This window comes from Podarcis cretensis (assembly GCF_951804945.1).
Source record: "Podarcis cretensis genome assembly, chromosome: 6".
Lineage (NCBI taxonomy): Eukaryota > Metazoa > Chordata > Lepidosauria > Squamata > Lacertidae > Podarcis > Podarcis cretensis.
Window position 1 is genome coordinate 100,324,944 of NC_137175.1, and position 12,729 is coordinate 100,337,672.

A 12,729-nucleotide genomic window follows, 5' to 3' on the forward strand; every position below is an offset into this window, starting at 1 on the left:
TGACTTTTAGAAGACATCTGAAGGGAGCCCTGTACAGGGAAGTTTTTTATGTTTGAGGTCTTACTGTGTTTTTAATATTTTGCTAGGAGCTGCCCAGAGTGGCTGGTGCAGCCCAATCAGATGGGCAGCATCTCCTCCTCCTCCTCTTCCTCCTGCCCTGATATAAATTCACTAGCCAGCTTCCACATAGGAGCACAAACTTTGAAAGAATCATAACATGAACTGGAGGGGAAGGGGATACCACATTTTCTCTCCTTACTATATAGGTCCGCTATTGAGGTCTAGTACCTGGAGACCCGGTGGGACGCAGGTGGCGCTGTGGGTTAAAGCCTCAGCGCCTAGGGCTTGCCGATCGAAAGGTCGGCGGTTCGAATCCCTGCGGCGGGGTGCGCTCCCGCTGCTCGGTCCCAGCGCCTGCCAACCTAGCAGTTCGAAAGCACCTCCGGGTGCAAGTAGATAAATAGGGACCGCTTACCAGCGGGAAGGTAAACGGCGTTTCCGTGTGCGGCTCTGGCTCTGGCTCTGGCCAGAGCAGCGATGTCACGCTGGCCACGTGACCCGGAAGTGTCTCCGGACAGCGCTGGCCCCTGGCCTCTTGAGTGAGATGGGCGCACAACCCCAGAGTCTGTCAAGACTGGCCCGTACGGGCAGGGGTACCTTTACCTTTACCTTTACCTGGAGACCCAGATTTACGTAGAATCTTATTTGTAATACAAAGGGTGAACCAAAGTCTCAAAGGCATCTGTTTCAGGTTGCTATGAGATACAAGACATCAGCTCCTATTCCTTTAGCACTTGCAATAGGTTGCTGAAAGGGGGGTTGGTGTGCAGGTCAAGCAATTTGTGTTGTCTCCCTTTTATCACTGCACATTACATTGTGCAAACTGTTGCTTTTCAGTTTTTCTGGAGATAGCATTTTGCAACATAAGGGAAAATTGAAAAGCTGCTTTTTAAAAAATGAGTCTCAAATATTCATGCTAATTAAGGAATCAGTGTCCCCTTCACTGATTAGTATCACAAGGAAAATGAAAACAAAAAGAAGCAAAGGAATGTGTTGCCTTCTCCCCATGAATTCCAACTATAACCAGCTCAAGGTTGTCATGGTAATGGGCATTAAGAATGCTTAATATTTACATAGCATATTTCAGTGTTAAAAAATGCTTTATGGAGATTCCAAATCCTTACAAAATCCCTGCAAGGTAAACCAAGATTGTTAACATCTTAAGGCAACTAAGAGACCAAGGTCTTGCTTAAGTCCACCTAGTGCTTTGTCTACCATAAGCACAGAGACACAGGGACCACTGCATGTATATTCCCTACATCACTGCCGTGGTAACAGTTAAACACTTGAATTGGGCCCAGAAATGAACTGGCAGCCAGTGCAGCTGTTATAAAACAGTAACAGTAACAGTAACAGTAGAAGTAACAGTAACAGTAGAAGTACCAGCTGACATGACAGGAGCCCTACAATATGGCTTCTTCCTATGCCAACTACCCCCTTCCTGATAGGTGGGGCAGTTCTGGCCTTAGAAGGAACTGCATCCTAGATGCCTCCCAGGGGACCTGGGGCTTCTGATGTTACAGCTATGAGCAAGTGGGCGGTGATAGTTACCTTTTAAAAAAAGTATATCTCAGGTGGACCTCACAAAGCAGTTTACATTAAATTTCTAAAACAATAAGCATCAATAACAATGATACAAGCAGGAGAAAGAAAGCCCCCTTGAAAGCTTGTTCTTCTTACCTCAGGACACAAAGGTTTTTTAGAAGTCTTTGCGGTAGCAGTTGGGGACAGGAGGCAACATTGAAAGCTGGATTGTGGCGGATCACCCATCCATCTCTATTGCTTCTCGCCTCTCCCCAGGGAAAGGAAGTTCTTTAGGAGTTCCTGTGGTGGGAGCACAGAGTGCTGTATGGATGGACATATCAGGCACTCCCATGTCCCTGTGGTCATCATGGGAGAAGGGCCTCTAGTGAGATCCTGAAGATAGAGTGTCAAGGCCTGCCTTGATTCCACTTCAGACTCTTCTCTTAATAATATGCTGCACCAACTCCCATTTTGATAGTAGTCATGTGCACAGCTCTCTTATTCTTTATCGCTCATTCCTATATGAACATTCAGCTGCACATCTTTTTGGATGAAGTCTGGGGTATGCATCACAATATATGAGGGACATTTGGCGACTGCTGGCATTTACATCCCAGATGAATGTTGCAAATGACTGAAATCTCAACATATGCACCTCTGAACATTAGTGGTCACGACCTCAGTGCATTTGCCAGCTAAGCCTTTGAGTGAAAGGGAAGTGAAAAACATTTTTGTAGGCATTCACAAAATTGTTTGGGTATTGTCAGCATTCGCATATTGATGTTGACAGCTAGCAGCATTCGGATATCTGTTGTTGCAAACCAGCCTGCTAAATCTGCCTTTTGAGAACACATTGAAATAGAGCTGCCATGGCCAGTCCTTGCCAGGAGATGTTGCTATGCTTACAGCTAATGCCTCAAGGAAGAAAAGAGAGCCAGAGAATTACAGGCAAGGAATTAAAGAGCCAACCGTCTCAAATCCAATTTCTTCTCCAGTGAGAAATAGGCTGCTACAAAATTGCATCGGCCTGAGTACAATGGTTGCTTATTAGACAGGTCTCTCTTGGTAGCTTCAGTTGCACCACAGAGAAATAAAATCCAGTCCATTTTAAAGTGCTTCTGTGCAAAACAATTATATGGTGCTACGATTCTATAAGCATTATGTCTCCTCTGTTACATCATCATACTGACTATAGTTCTATCCCTGAATTTTCAGCTTCCATTAAAAATAGTGAAGTAATAGTAATAGGGCATCTGGATGCATCCTGGACAAAGAACAGAATAGGCATTAAAGACTGTGCAACATATTTAGAATTATTAAGATACCATTAAATGTGTAAAGTTTTGATTTTGGGAATAGGAAGGCCTGCCTTTGAAGCGGTAGTAGAAGAAAAGCATGTAGAGACTTAGTGAGGGTATCAGATGGAACAACTTAGCTGGCCATTGCCTTGTTGCCAAAGGCAGCACAGAAAAGCAAAGCCAACCATGGAATACTGAGGAGGGGGAGGAACCTGAAGATGAGGTGGTGCACAACTGCTCCTGACTGGACAGTGTCATGGACTGGCTGGGTGCAGAGGAATGGTGGGAGGCACCAGCTGGGGAAGCCCCAAGTGAAGAAGGCTCAGAGCCCAAGAATTGGTGGTGGGATCACAATGAGTGGTCAGAGGAAGAAGAGGAAAAATAATGGGAAGGGGAGGTATTGGAAGCTGTGGGGGCAACAGGGTTCGGTGAGCAGGAATAGACTGCGGCAGAGAGAAGTCCGGGATAATCAGAGGCAGAAGCTGAAGCTGAAGCAGGTGGGGGGAGGGCAAGAGGCAGAGATGAACCTGACTAGGGAAGTGTCTCAGGTGTCTCTGCCTCCTGCTGCGACCAGCTCCCCCCCATATCTCCCAGAACCAGAAGAGTTATGAAGAGAGCGGAGCAAAGATAGACACAGCAACGGAGTCTCGGATTGCTTGGGAAGGTCCCAAGGGAGGAGATGACTTAGGGAACTGTGGGAAGGCACAGACCCTCAGTCCCCACAACTGCCTTATAGGGGCAAGATCTACCAGGATGAGTTGCTGAGTCAACATTGTTTCCTTGAATTAAGAGTTAACTTTACTGACACCGTATGATTTATTGCTTACCTGCTGCTGACCAAATGGCAACATTTCAGCTAGTGAGCTGATTCATGTTGGAAGAGCAGAAATAGTCTACAGGAGACTGAAATTCAGGAGCCATAGGTCTGAATGTCCACTACCATTCTTTCTTATTTTTAAATGAATTTATTTGATCAGTCGCTCTCCAAAGGAATCAGTTTTGGGATATTTTCTCTTTTTTGACTTTTACGCCCTAATCTAGCAGCCCTTTCAAAAGGTCTTTACATGTGATGAGTTGCATCAGAATAAGCTTGCCAGTGCGCCATAATCTATTATAATACACACACACAGCTTGAAAACAATGCAATGAGGACAAAAAGCATCCATACTGGTTATCTGCACTGACCTCCTTTGCTGGATTGGAGTGCAAGTTTCTCTGCCCACTACATATAGTGTCCTGGATACATGTGTGAGTGTGTTTTAACTTGTGTGGTGCTGTGTCCTGCAGGCATATAGTACTGGATGTTTGCTCTGGGTACAGAAGTGACTATATCACAATACGAGCCATTGGCTGTTTTCATTGCAGAGATACAAAGAAGTGCTGCAGGCAGCGTTCTGCCCAGCTGCTTCCGGAGTTCTGGCTAGTGACTGTCAGAAGTATTTGGGCACTTTTAAAAATTGCATTAAGCCTCTCATTATTTATTAGCTACTCATATTTAGTGCTTTCTTGTTTGGCAAATGAAGATGGTGGGCTCTCCTTCATTGGAAGTTCTCAAACAGAACAGAGGTTGGATGGCCATCTGTTGGGATTCTTTAGCTGTGATTCCTGCATTGGAAGAGGTTGGACTTGGTGACCCTTCAGGTCCCTTCCAACTCTATATCATACTATGATTGTCTTCTTATTTATTCCTATTCTGTGATTTATCTTCAGAGTTAAACCACACTCTTATTTTGCAAGCTCAGAGTGCTTTATATGGTGCATCAATGGGATTCTCTCTGACCTAAATGCTAATCAAGTCCACAAATTCAGCAACAGTACAGCACTAGGAATTTCCAGACCATACTGGCAACCAGTGTCCCCCCAATACACTTTTAGGCCCCATCAACAATTTCCTGAATATGGTCTTGTTGCTTGATTGGGAGGCAAGCTGTTGGCTGGTACTTTAACTGAATATGGAAATGTTCAACCTGCTCTGGGGTTGAAGTTTCCCTGAAGGATCAGGGTGGGCTTATCTATATTTAAAAATTATGTACCTCCCATTCATATAAAATATCAAGGTAATGTACAACAGTATAGTCAAATGCAATAAAACCTAGAATAGAATAAAGCGATACACGATAATAATTAAAATGACTAGCTCATATTGGGAGCTGTGGTTAAGCAACTGGAAGTACATGCTGGCATAAATAATTATTCAAGAGACATCTGAAAGTTGGTGGCGAGGTATTCCACAGCATGGGGTTGGCAAAACTAAAAGAAGCTTAAACTTTGCCTGGTGGCATGTGGGCAGCCAGTGCAGATGTTTCAGTAGAGGTTTAACCCCACTCATGTATCACATGGCGAAACACCTTTTGACCAGCTGCAGACACCTGCTGGGTAGAGACTGATCTTCTAGGAGACATCCATGCTCTGATAACATCCAGGCTGGATTACTAAAATCTTCAGCACAACTGGGATTGCCTTTGAAAACAGTGCAGCAACCGCAGCTTCTCCCAAATATGGGTCAGGTTGCTAATAGTTATACTAAAGCTGCTCAGCATCTATCCAAAGAATGCATTCCCCTTCTGTGCCTTTAACAACAGTTTGATCTGCATACAGTCATAGCTTGGTTCTCGAACAGAATGTGTTCCGGGAGTCTGTTCTGACTTCCGGAACTGATCGAAAACCAAGATCCGGCTTCTGATTGGCTGCAGGAGCATCCTGCAGAAGCCACGCTGGATGTCCGGCTTCCAAAAATTGTTCGAAAAATGGAATGCTCACTTCTAGTTTTTGATAGTTCGGGAGCCGAAATGTATGAGTTCCAAGGCATTTGGCAACCAAGGTATGACTGTACATCACTAGGATATGACGTTTACCACCTACTAGCAGCTGCAGTTCTAACTGATGCCCAGGACAGAGAGACAACTACTTTCTCACTACCCAAAAGTGGTCTCAGTTTTGTTCATTGCTGCTGACAAACATGGCCGTTGGCCAAGCAATTGTCTAATTGCTCCAATATGCAGAAGGATTACTTTTAGGTCTGCAACGAGGTAGTTGTGATGAGGCTAAAAAGAAATCCGGCTGCACAAGCATGACTCCTTCATACTTTTTATTAGAAGACTTTTGTGTTTGCTTGATTTGAAGAAAAGAAATGGCTCCCCCCTCTATATCACTAGTGTAGTATATTGACCACCCCACAAAACTATCACAGAGAGTACTGGAGCAGAGGAGGGAGGGAGAGAGGAGGTGCTCCTGGGAGAGCAAGCAGAATGTGCAGTGTGATCATCCCTCCTGGGTGAGCTAATTGCTTCTGTAAAGGAAACAGTGATGGAATTTGCAACAGCTGGTAAATGTGCAGGTGCGAAAAGCAAGCTACGTAGAAGAGCAATCTGTACAACAGTCTTAATTTAGCAAAGCCATGACACAAAACTAAATCAGCAGCCATGAATCCAGCTCTCTCTCCCCCCGCCCCCCATAACGTCTAGCAAAACTGCCGTGTCCTGATGTCACAGTGATCCAGATTTCCTCAGCCCTCTGGTGGAATGACACAATGTCATTGTGACACAGGCAAGTTCTACTAGATGTCACCAGAGGCGCAGCCACTGTCCTTGGTGACTTCGTGCATTTGGTACAATGGCTAGTTTGGGCCCTTACTGCTGATGTTTCAGAGCACAATTCAAAGTGTTGGTGCTGACCTTTAAAGCCCTAAACGGCCTCAGTCCAGTATACCTGAAGGAGCATCTCCACCCCCATTGTTCATCCCGGACACTGAGGTCCAGCACTGAGGGCCTTCTGGCGGTTCCCTCACTGCGAGAAGCCAAGTTACAGGGAACCAGGCAGAGGGCCTTCTCAGTGTGGAATGCCCTCCCACCAGATGTCAAAGAGAACAACAACTACCAGACTATTTGAAGACATCTGAAGGCAGCCCTGTTTAGGAAAGCTTTTAATGTTTGATGTATTACAGTATTTTAATATTTTTTTTGTAAGCTGCCCAGAGTGGCTGGGGAAGCCCACCCAGATGGGCGGGGTATAAATAAAAAATTATTATTATTATTATACTGAAGCATTTGCTGTAGAAAAATGGTCATTCTTCTTTGAAAGCTTATTTTATGTAAGCCTCCTTTCTGGACCATCTTCACTAAAGGTGACAAACAGAAATCAAGCAATGCAGTAGTGAAATGCATCAGTGAAAGGGTGCCAGCAGCCAGTCTGGAGATTGTGCTTGTTTCTAGCACTGAAGCACTTGGGGTATGGAGGCCCCCCCCCCCCCCCGTGGCTCCCCAGGCCTCTCTTCTCCCACTGCTCAACCTCCTCTCCAGCCTGCTGCAGAAAGCATAGCAGCTGCCACCTAAAGGAAGAAAACTGGCACATGCTATTTCTATAACTAAGATTCAGAAGTTACAATCAAAGTTTTTATCTATCTATCTATCTATCTATCTATCTATCTATCTATCTATCCCAGGATTTATATATATATAGTCCACCTGACTGGGTTGCCCCAGCCACTGAGCAGCTTCCAACAAATTATAAAACCAAAGTAAAACACCACACTTAAAAAACTTCCCTATACAGAGCATGTCCCACTCTGGCAAGGCAGGTAGGGTCTCAAACTAACAGCATCTTCCTCTGAACCCCAAACTCAGGCCTCTTTGAGACTGACCCTTGGGGGACCATGGTCTGCTTCCACAGACAACAAATATACTCCACGGAACTAAGATGCTGCTGGGCAGAAACTTCCATTATCCCTGACCATTGGCCTTGCTGGCTAGGGCTCTTGGGAGTTGAAGTTCAACAACAGCTACTTATAGCAAAGCACCTCTCTCTTTGTGATAAACTTCAGATACGTTGATTTAGTAGAGTGTCAGGCTTTTCTAATAATGGTTGTCAATGCTACTTACAGTCAAGGGTATGAAAAGAGAATAAATGAAACCCAACTTAAGAGTAAAAAAATGTGAACATATTTAACAAGAAGTTAAAACTGAACTGAACCAATAGCAGAGAAACCAAGAGCCAAAGAAATTCTCTTGAAAACATGAACAACTCTACAGTTGTGTGTGATCACAATGGTTGTGTGTGATCACAATGGTTTTGCTCAAGTCCCTCTTCTGAATCTTATGGCAATTGTAAGGCCTGCCCAAAATTAATGAACTCTTGTAAGAATACTTCTAAAAGAGTAAGGTGTAAGGGCAGTAGGACATGTGAGAAGGAAACTGAAACATTTCTAACAGCAATGTAGCAATATTTTCTCACCCAGCCTCACATTTGCCAATATGCAATTTTTTATTCCCGGATTGCTAAATTTTTGCACTCATGCAAAAATGGATTTGAGAGATTGGCTTCAGTGAGGCATTTATGAATGAAAAGGTGATAAGCATTAAATCAATTGTCCCACTAAAACTGCTGGTGTGGTGCATACTTTAAATAGTCTATTAATAGAAAACAGTTACACGGTTGAATATCCCATCTGACCACTATCAAAATTACTTCTTAATTCTGTGTTTGATTCCTAGGTGACAGTTGGTTTTGGGTCCTCAGATGTTGTTAGACTACAACTTCCATCATTCCTAGTCAGCATGGCCAGTGATCGAGGGTGATGGGAGTTGTAGTTTAAGAACATCTGGGGCCCTTAGGTTAAGAAAGTCTGGACTAGATAGAATGATGGAAAAAAATTATAGGCATTCTTTTGAGGGTTCAGAGTGTATCGTGTGCAAGTAATCCTTACAGTAACCCTGCATGTTAGGCGACTATATGACTCCCCTATTTCAGAAGAGAGGGGAAGCAGCTGAGGTAGAGAAATAGTTGTCTATTTTTTAATATATATATATATATAATATATATATAATATATATATTATAATATTATAATAATATTTTTATTAATTTTCACAAAATCAAAAACCTTGCATTAAAGTAAGAAGCATAAAATAAAACAACTATATACATTGTCAGTATTGAATCCACATTATGGCATTACCTTGTGGAATTACTTCCCTCCCCTCCCTCCCCTGGTGCCTGTGTATCATTTTCATTCATGCATGTCAATAAAGTATCTCTGATTACTTATAATAACTTATAATAATAATAATAATAATAATAATAATAATAATAATAATAATGTATTATTTATACCCCGCCCATCTGGCTGGGTTTCCCCAGACACTCTGGGTGGCTTTCAACAGAATATTAAAATACAATAGTCTATTAAACATTAAAAGCTTCCAATTTTAAACATTGTCTATAACATTACAAGTGTTTTTTAAAATCCTGCTAATGTCTTAACTTGAGTACATTGCTTTTGTAAATATGCAATAAACATTTTCCATTTTTTAAAATATTTGTTGTCATTTTGATTTCTAAGTTTCCCAGTTAATTTAGCCATTTCAGCTTACTCCATTAACTTAATTTGCCAATCTTCCTTGGTGGGGACTTTTTTTCTTTCCAATGTTGGGCTAGCAATATCCGGATGGCCGTTGTTGCATACATAAACAAATTCTTATATTCTTTAGGTAGATCCATTCCTGTAATACCTAATAGAAAGACGTCTGGTTTTTAAACAAAGGTTATTTAAAACATATTTTTCAATTCATTATATATCATTTCCCAGAATTTTTAAATAACCTTACATTGCCACCACATATGATAAAACATACCTTCTTTACATTTCCAGCCCTTACTTTATTTTGTTTTGTACATTTTTGCCAATTTAAAAAGGTAAAGGTAAAGAACCCCTGGACGGTTAAGTCCATTCAAAGACAACAGTGGGGTGCGGTGCACATCTCGCTTTCAGGCTGAGGGAGCCGGCGTTTGTCCACAGGCAGTTTTTCCGGGTCATGTGGCCAGCATGACTAAGCTCTGGCAAACCAGAGCAGCACATGGAAACACCGTTTACCTTCCCACCGGAGCAGTCCCTATTTATCTACTTGCACTTTGACGTGCTTTTGAACTGCTAGGTTGGCAGAAGCAGAGACCGAGCAATGGGAGCTCACCCCATCGCGGGGATTTGAACCACCAACCATCTGACTGGCAAGCCCAAGAGGCTCAGTGGTTTAGACCACAGCTCCACCCAATTTAACCGGTGTTAAATACCACCTACAGTATAATAATAATAATAATAATAATAATAATAATAATAATTATTATTATTATTATTATTATTTATACCCCACCCATCTGGCTGAGTTTCCCCAGCCACTCATTTTCATATAATTCTCTTTAAGTAAGGTACTATATCATTTTTCCATAGTATTTCCCAATCTGTCAACTGAATATTTTGTCCCACATCTTTTGCCCACTTTATCATAACACACATAACCTCTTCGTCTTTAGTTTCCCATTCCAACAACAAGTTATACATTTTTTATAAGAATTGATAATACTTTACTACCACTTTCTATTATTTCTCTCTTGAAATTTGACATTTTGTAGGTGAAAAATACGGTACTTCATTTAACTGGAAATATTGTAGCCAATCTGTTACATTTCCTCTTACCTCTTGAAAATCCTTCAATTTTAATTGGTTATCCATTTCCGTTAACAGCTCTCTATATGTTGCCCAATTAGGTTTCATATTTAATTTTTTCACAGATGTTGCTTCCAGTGAGGAAAGCCACCATGGTGTTTTTTTGTTCTAGCAAATCTTTATATTTTCCCCAAACTTTAAAATCGTATTTCTTATTATGTGATTGTTGAAGCTTTTATGTATTTTTGCCTTCTGATACCACAAATACACATGCCAACCAAATCTATTATCGTGTCCTCCTAAGTCTAATAAATCTGTATTTTTTAATACTATCCAATCCCGGATCCAGCATATGCAAGAAGCTTCATAATTTAATTTTAAATCTGGTAAGGAGAAGCCACCTCTGTCTTTAAGATCTGTTAATAATTTATATTTTATTCTTGGCTTCTTTCCTCGCCAGATAAATCTCGAAATATCTTTCTACCACTCTTTGAAGCAACTCACATTGCTTATCACTGGGATTATTTGAAATAAAAACAACATTTTTGGCAATACATTCACCTTAATTACCGATATTCTTCCTAATACAGTGGTACCTCCAGTTGCAGACAGGATCCATTCTGGAGCTCTGGTCAGATCCCGAGGTTTTCACAACCACAGGTGTTTGTTCTATGCATGCACGCGGTGCGATAGAGTGCTTCTGCTCATGCGCACATGGCAAAACCCGGGAAAATACTTCCGGGTTTGCCATGTGCGTATCCCAAAGGATACGTAACCAGAGGTGCTCGTAAGTAGAGGTACCACTGTAGTGATAAATTCATTCTTGCTCATATCTCTAAATTCCTTTTTATTTCTTTCCATATTTTTTCATAATTATCTTTAAATATATTAATGTTCTTTGCTGTTAACCATATCCCCAGGTATTTCACTTTTGTATGTATATGTATTTTGGTCCTCTGTTGTATCTCTTTTTTATCTTGTTCTGAGATATTTTTTACTAAGAGCTTGGTTTTTTATTTTTGTTCAATTTGAAACCTGATACTTGTCCAAATTCCTGTATTTTTTCTAATACTTGCAATAATGAATTTATAGGATCTTCTACCGTAATCACTAGATCATCTGCAAATGCCTTATTTTCTACTGTTATTCCTCTAATGGTTTCATCTGCCCTTATATTCCTCACCAGGACTTCTAATACTAAAATAAACAGTGACAGTGACAGGGGACATCCTTGTCTTTCCCCTTTCATTATTTTACATTCTTCTGTAATAATATTATTAATTATTAACCTTGCTTGTTGCTCCGAATAAATGGCTTCTATTCCTCTTTTAAACAACTCTCCCAAATTCATCTTGTCCAGGACCTTCAACATAAAAGCCCATGAAACCCATGAATTGATACTTTTTCAGCATCAATAAACATCATAGCTGCCCGTTTTTCATTCATTACCTCCAAATAATATCTATTACATTCCTTATATTATCCTTCTTCTGTCTCCCTGGGAGAAATCCTGTTTGATTCTGATGAATTGTTTCTAACAATATGCCCTTCATTCTATTAGCTAATATATTTGTGAACAATTTATAATCACTATTTAATAATGAAAATGGTCTATAATTTTTAACTTCCAATGTATCTGTCTCTTGCTTTGGAATCAAAGTAATAAAAGGCTCTTTCCAGGTCTTTGGTATTTTCCCTGCGTTTAATATTTCATTCATTACATTTTGTAACAACTGATTTAAATAACTTTGTAATTTTTTGTAATATTTTCCTGTTAATCCACCTGGGCCTGGTGATTTACCTATTTTTGCTTGTTTGGTGGCATCTGAAAGTTCTGAGGTGTTAATTGGTGCATTTAATATAATAAATTTTTCCTTTTGGAATTTTGGCAATTTATTTAGTTGGTTGTCTAAAACCACCCAGTAATTTAATGATTGACTTAATATTTGAGCTGAGGACTTCTGATTAGAATTAGGCTTGCCACCTGTTCTCCAAAGATAGGCTCTGCACTAGAAATCCAACAGGGGCAGTTCCTCCCTTCCTGCAAGAAAGTTGTTACCCCTGTTGAATTTCTGCTTGAGATCTGTCAGTTTTGGTTTCTCTCTGCTTCTCATTTCTCCTCTCTGCATTTCTGCCCGTCTGCAATCTTTCTTCTGTCCTTGTGATGGACGGCTGAGCTAGACCAGAGTGTGGTGGTGCAGTGCCCCAGAATTCCACCAGGGGGCTGGGACCTCTCTCTGATTGGCCAGCCAGAGGAGGGCGGAGCCAGCACTTGGGGAGGGAAAAGTGAGGCGCTTTAGAGAGGGAGAGGAGGAGGTTGTTCTGAGGGGAGATGGAGGGCTGGGTCTGAGCTTGGATTGGAATAGAGTCTTTAGTGTCTTGGGAGCATATTCAGGCCAGAAACCCCTGG